The following is a 6,000-nucleotide window of genomic DNA, read 5'->3' as shown; positions in this document are numbered from 1 at the left end:
TCGCCCCCTCGCCAAAACCTGTGTGGATATGCTGTGTGCGGGGCATGTGGGGGCATGTGGGTAATCCATGGTTTTTTAATGGGTGGAACCCATGGATAAAGCATTGGTTTGGTTAGATATAGGGGTGAAAGGAAATCATGGATTGGTGTGGTTTGGATTTTGCATATCAACTAACAGGTTGGGGTGGGTTAAATAATCATCTGATGTTGCATATGGGCTGGGGTGGGTATAGCGTGGATTCCAGCCCATTGGCAGGGTGATATATGCGATAATGAATTACCTCATCATTGCCATTGAGGTTTAAGTATGCAGAAGGGCTCCCATCCCCTTCTCCACCCTCACCAAGTCACCATTACCACAGGCCCCTCCATCATTCTCCGCATTAATCTCAGCTTGTTTTCCACGACGAGACTTGAATCATGAAAATCACCCTATTATGCATGCATATATGAGTAAAGAAGCTTGTTTTGCTCAAATTCCATTTTTGTATGGCAAATCATAGAAAGGATAGGTAGAAATAATTTGAGTGTGACTGTGTTGACCTCACCAAAAACATTACCAAGTTTCTGTTAAAAATAAATCATAATATCCTTTCAAAGATCAACACAAATGGCACGGCACCAAGTCAACATGTTCATCCAAAAAAAAAGCAATGACACCCCACGAACAAAAAAAGAAGGCAACACAAGATTCCAAAAAATTGTCCATAATGTATTTCTGTTCTAATTAGTACCACAGAAATAGAGAAATTAATATTGTGCTTCCGTGTCTAAACCTAATACTGTGATATTTCAGAGCTGCTGTTGGTCTTGCTGCCCTCCTTGTCCCTTGCATTTGTGGCAGGTTCCCATCCATCAGTTTAGGACAAACTTGCATATACTATCAATTTGTGTGGTTTCTTAGTCTGATGAAACAGTGATCTCTTCTAACAAACAGTAACAAACAGATCTCAAAGGGAAGAAGTAAAATGAGCATCACTGTCATTTCAGCAGCAGCAAACTATTTGATACATTTGGCCTGGAAGCAGCATCACTATCAGTCTATCACAGTAACAACTAGATTAACACATGTTGACCTGGAAGCACGAACTCTTTCCTAAACATTTATGGGGTTCCAAAGAGTCCATTTGATACATTTGGAGGCATGGATAGTTTTGCTCAACCAAACCATTTATTCATCATATTACAATTAGGAGATGAAGGCTTAAGGTGCTCATTACTAGAGGACTGGATGTATGCAAGTCAAGAAAAACAACTCAGAGATGCCTGTAAAGCAAAACGGTACCACAAGAGCTCCATGCAGATAACTTGAACTGCTCATGACTCAACATTAAGTTCTCGACAGTAACAATTCATTCATAATTGAGAATCATAAGCAGCAGTAGCAGGTAGCAGTGGCTCCCTGTGCATTTATTATCTGCACATAAAGACTATATAGGTATACTCTTTTACTCAAGACTCTGGTCAGCAATCTGCACATGAGAAAAGGATTGCAAGAGCTGCTGCCGAGGCTCTATGCATAAACAATTTATACACAAACTATTTCAGTGGTCCTCATTCTATTTCTTCAGTAAAAATTATATGTATAGGAAGAGCATCGAAATAGCCAAAACTGATGAATTAGGGAACCGTCTCCTGATCCTGAACCAATTTGATTTAAGAAAGATGGTGCAATCCTAGATCAATTAAAGGACGCTAGCACAAATCGATGTCCAGGCCAACGAGATTGGGGGGAGGGGGAGGGGGGCGGGTTACCTAAGGATTACCTTGATCTAGATTAAGATGCAGGCACGTAAAGGAGCAGAGCAGCGAGTAGGAGGCCAGACCTCCTCACGACGGCGGCAGGACAGCTCCTCGCGACGGCGGCGCGGCAGCTCCTCGTGGGGCCGGCGCTGGCATCGAGGGAGGCGCCGGGACTCAGGGACGGCGGCGCGTGCGGCACGGGTCGGCACGGGGGCTCAGGGAGGAAAAGAACATATGGGGTGTCGCTTAAAGAAATCCATTTATGGATTAAAGCAAGCCTCTAGGTAGTGGTATTTAAAGTTTGATGAAACCATAAGGAAATTTGGGTTTAAAGAAAATGAGGAGGACAATTGCATTTATGCAAAGTTCAGAATTAGAAAATTTATTTTCCTAATCCTGTATGTGGATGACATTCTACTTGCTAGTAGCGATGTTGGTCTGCTATTGGAGACAAAGAAAATCTTGTCCTCAAACTTTGATATGAAAGATCTTGGTGAAGTTTCATTTGTTTTGGGAATTGAAATTCACCGAGATAGAACAAAGAGGGTATTGAGACTATCACAAAAGGCATACTTAGAAAAGGTTCTAAAAAAGTACAGTATGCATATGTGCAAGCCTTCACCTGCTCCAATAGTCAAGGGTGATAGATTTGGGAAATTTCAATGTCCCAGGAACCAGTATGAGATCGATCAAATGAAAGCAGTTACATACGCTTCAGCTGTCGGAAGCCTACAGTATGCTCAAGTTTGTACACGCCCTGACTTAGCATTTGTTACCGGGATACTTGGCAGATATCAAAGTAATCCAGGACAGGCACACTGGATCATGGTAAAGAAAGCTTTATGTTATGTGCAAGGCACAAAAGGCCTCATGCTAACATACAGAAAATCCGATTCCCCTAGAGATAGAAGGATACTAAGATGCAGATTTTGCGGGGGACATCGATGACCGAAAGTCCACGTCCGGTTATGTGTTCACACTCGCAGGGGGAGCTATATCGTGGAAAAGCTCCAAACAAAGCGTCACTGCATCATCGACGATGTACGCTGAATTTGTGGCATGTTATGAGGCCTCGTGGCAGGTTGAATGGTTAAAGAAATAACTCCGGAAAACCCTAGCCCGATCTGAGGGTTCGCAGAAGCAACGGGAAGCCGCCGCCTCTGCGCCACACCAGACGTCGTCCTCGACTCCACTGGCGTCTCCACCGCCGCCGCCGCCATCGTCCTCGACTTGTCGCCGTTGGCGCCGTCGTCCACGACAACGCCGCCGCGACTGTGAAGCTGCTGCGTCACTCGCCGCTGCCCTAGAGCAGATCTTCATCAGCGAACCAGAGATGGCCGCCGGATCGAGTTCAAGCGCTGGTGGTGATGGTCTCTCCCTCTCTCCCTCTGTGGACTCTATTTTCTAGATCTAGGACCCCTTTGTACTCATGAAAAAGAAAGAGAAAGGAAATACCCGCTCGATCCGTGCACTAGTCGATCCTAGAAGTATTAACAACCCTTCTATTTGTTGCCTAATCGGTTCAAACAAGGAAATGATATCATAGTGCACTAAGTGCAGGTATCTATGGTTTGGTGCAGTGGTCGTCCCTAAAATGAAAGAATGCCAAATCTTCACATGAATGGATCTGTAAACTAGCTTGGAACATGCATGCAGCACTTGGGTTTGATTGTGCATGCCAGAAAGTTCTGTAAAAGTTGCTCACGGAAACAAACCCTGATATGGTAGTGGCAAAATTTTTGGTCTAATGCTGGTTTGAGTGACTCGGAGTTTTTGAGTCTGAAGCCTTCAATGTTCTGTAACTTGAAAAGCTCAAGATTTGTAGCTGTTGACTAGTAGATGTTCTTTTGTATGCTGGTTCCTTGTCTGTTGACAGGTAGATGTTCTTTTGAAAAAACTCAGATTTTGGTGCTCTTGACATGAAGATGTTCCTTGTCTACTTCCCAGTGGATGTTATTTTGTTGAGGAACTAAAAGTTGTCCGGTTTGTGGAAATCTTGTTCGATTGAATCATCCCTTTGCTAGCATAAAGGTTATATTTACATTTACCTGAACGTGGTATTTGAATATCCTGCCCATGGATGGTACCTTGTGAATGAAAGAGTGGGTGGTCTCAAGGTTTTTATTGCCATGAAAATTGAATCTTACGCTAGCAGTAAATTATATTTTTATGAGACAAGTGGTTGAGCAACTTATTTTGTCAAATTATTTATATTTGGTCAAGCGCCAGTTTATAAAAGTGCAAATTATTTATATTTGATTAGGTGTCGGTTCATTTTTTTTGGAAAAAGGAAATTTTATTAATTTCAAGAAGTTACATCATGCTAATACAATAACTTGAATCTTTTCCGACCTATGCCAAACGGCACACAACCCAAAATAATTCGAAACACAAAAGGACGTACTTATAACAGTCAATCCTAAGACTAGACGGCCGCTATCTATGTGCCCAGGTAAAAAAATTCTTGACCATCCGCTCTAAAAACCGAGATGCCACTACAAACACCTTCTGGAAAGTAGCCTGTTAAAAAATATCACATATACGGATCCACTGTCGATTCATGAACACGCAGTGTTCTCAAAGACATGGGTTCACGAACACGCAATGTGTCGGACTCTATGAGGCAAGGCGCTGCCGCGTGAGGCATAACAGTCCATCGCAGCCAGGCACAACAGCGGATAGGGCAAATCTAAGAGCGTGTTTGGGAGCACTCCAACTCCAGAAAAATAACTCCGGAATAGCATCTCCATGTTTTTTCAGCTCCACTCTACAAACTCTAGATTTGATAAACATGTTTGACTAATATATAGCTCTAGCTCCAGAAATTAGATGTTTTATTGTAAATAGTCCGTTGTACCCTGTGAGTGGGGCCGCATGTCAGTCTCTCCTGTCTCCTCTTTTCCCCTCGTCTTCATCCTCTGGTCGTGAGTGCCTCCAGGTTCTGGCGCCGCACGTGGGGATCTCCAGGAAGCGGTCCCCGGCTACCGTGGCGTCGATGCTGACTCAATCCAGCGCGAGTTCCTGCCGGTGATGGAGTCCAGGCTCCGGTGCGCTGTGGACGGCGGAGCAAGGGCCGCCGCCGCCACTGGAGGGGCCTGCGCGGAGAGCTAGCGCCGGAGCGGCGCGCCGGGGGGCGGCTCGACGGAGAACGCGCGGAGGAGGGTCGGCCGCGTTGGCGCCCGCGAAGGTCACGCCGGAGCCCGGGGCGAGGGGCAGCGCGGCGGTGGCCACTGCCCGGACCTCCTACACAGCAAGGTGAGCGAGAACCGCGAAGGGGGAGGGCGCGGAATCTGCCGTGGCGGAGGGAGATGGGGGAGCCGGCGCTTGCAAGGTGCTGGGTGCCAAGGCGTGGGTGGATTGGTGCCGGATAAGTCTGGAAAAAAAGCTCGCGGCTCAAAGCTCTCCTCGGTCTCGGAGCGGCTCGCGAGCTAAGAACGAGCCGAGTCAAGCCTCTTTTCTCGGCTCGCTAAAATGCCGAGCCGAGCCGGATCGCTCTGGCTTGCGAGCCGGCTCGCGAGCTGAGGCCAAGCCAGCCCAAGCCAGCCCAGTAGCCCACCAAAGCCCAATAGCTAAACCCTAACTCCCCCCTTCTCAACCCCATCCACGGACCAGGGCACCAGACCAGGCGCAGGCGCACCCACTGTCCGCTCCCCGGTTCCCCAGTCCCGGCCGTCCCCCAGGCGCGGAGGTGCCCGACGCCGGCCTTCCTCTCCGACGTCGGCGTCGGCCGCGACCCCACCGCCATCAAGTACTACGCCCGCGTCGCATCCAACCTCGCGGGCACCGGTGGCCTCCGCGACTTCCTCCTCGCCGCTGAGGGCCTCCGCGCGGCCGCGGGCGACGACCCCAGATCCAGACCGCACAGCGCCGCCGGCCTCCGCCAGACGCCGGACTTCCTCGACCTGAAGCCGCCGAGGCCCGAGGCGCTGACCGCCGCCCAACTCCCGCTTCATCCTCGACGGCTCAACCCCAAGCTGCACCTGAACGAACCCACCACCCCAGGTACTTTAATAAGAAAACAAAATCATTTAGAGTCTGCAAGAATATCTTGATTCATTCTTCTGCACTGACCAGTATAAGGTAATTTGAGATGCTTTCTTATTTTGCCCGTAGCAATCTGTTTAGCTCTTGGGTATGGAATCTGTTGTGCAAGGGAAGAGTAATGAAAGTGAGGGGACTAATTCAGAGAGTAATTCATTTGACAAGAACGATGAGATGTCTGAGGATGAGTTGATAGTGCTAGGTGGGAAAGGTGCTG

Source organism: Panicum virgatum, chromosome 5N (assembly GCF_016808335.1).
Source record: "Panicum virgatum strain AP13 chromosome 5N, P.virgatum_v5, whole genome shotgun sequence".
Classification (NCBI taxonomy): Eukaryota; Viridiplantae; Streptophyta; class Magnoliopsida; order Poales; family Poaceae; genus Panicum; species Panicum virgatum.
This window is presented reverse-complemented; position numbering follows the sequence as displayed.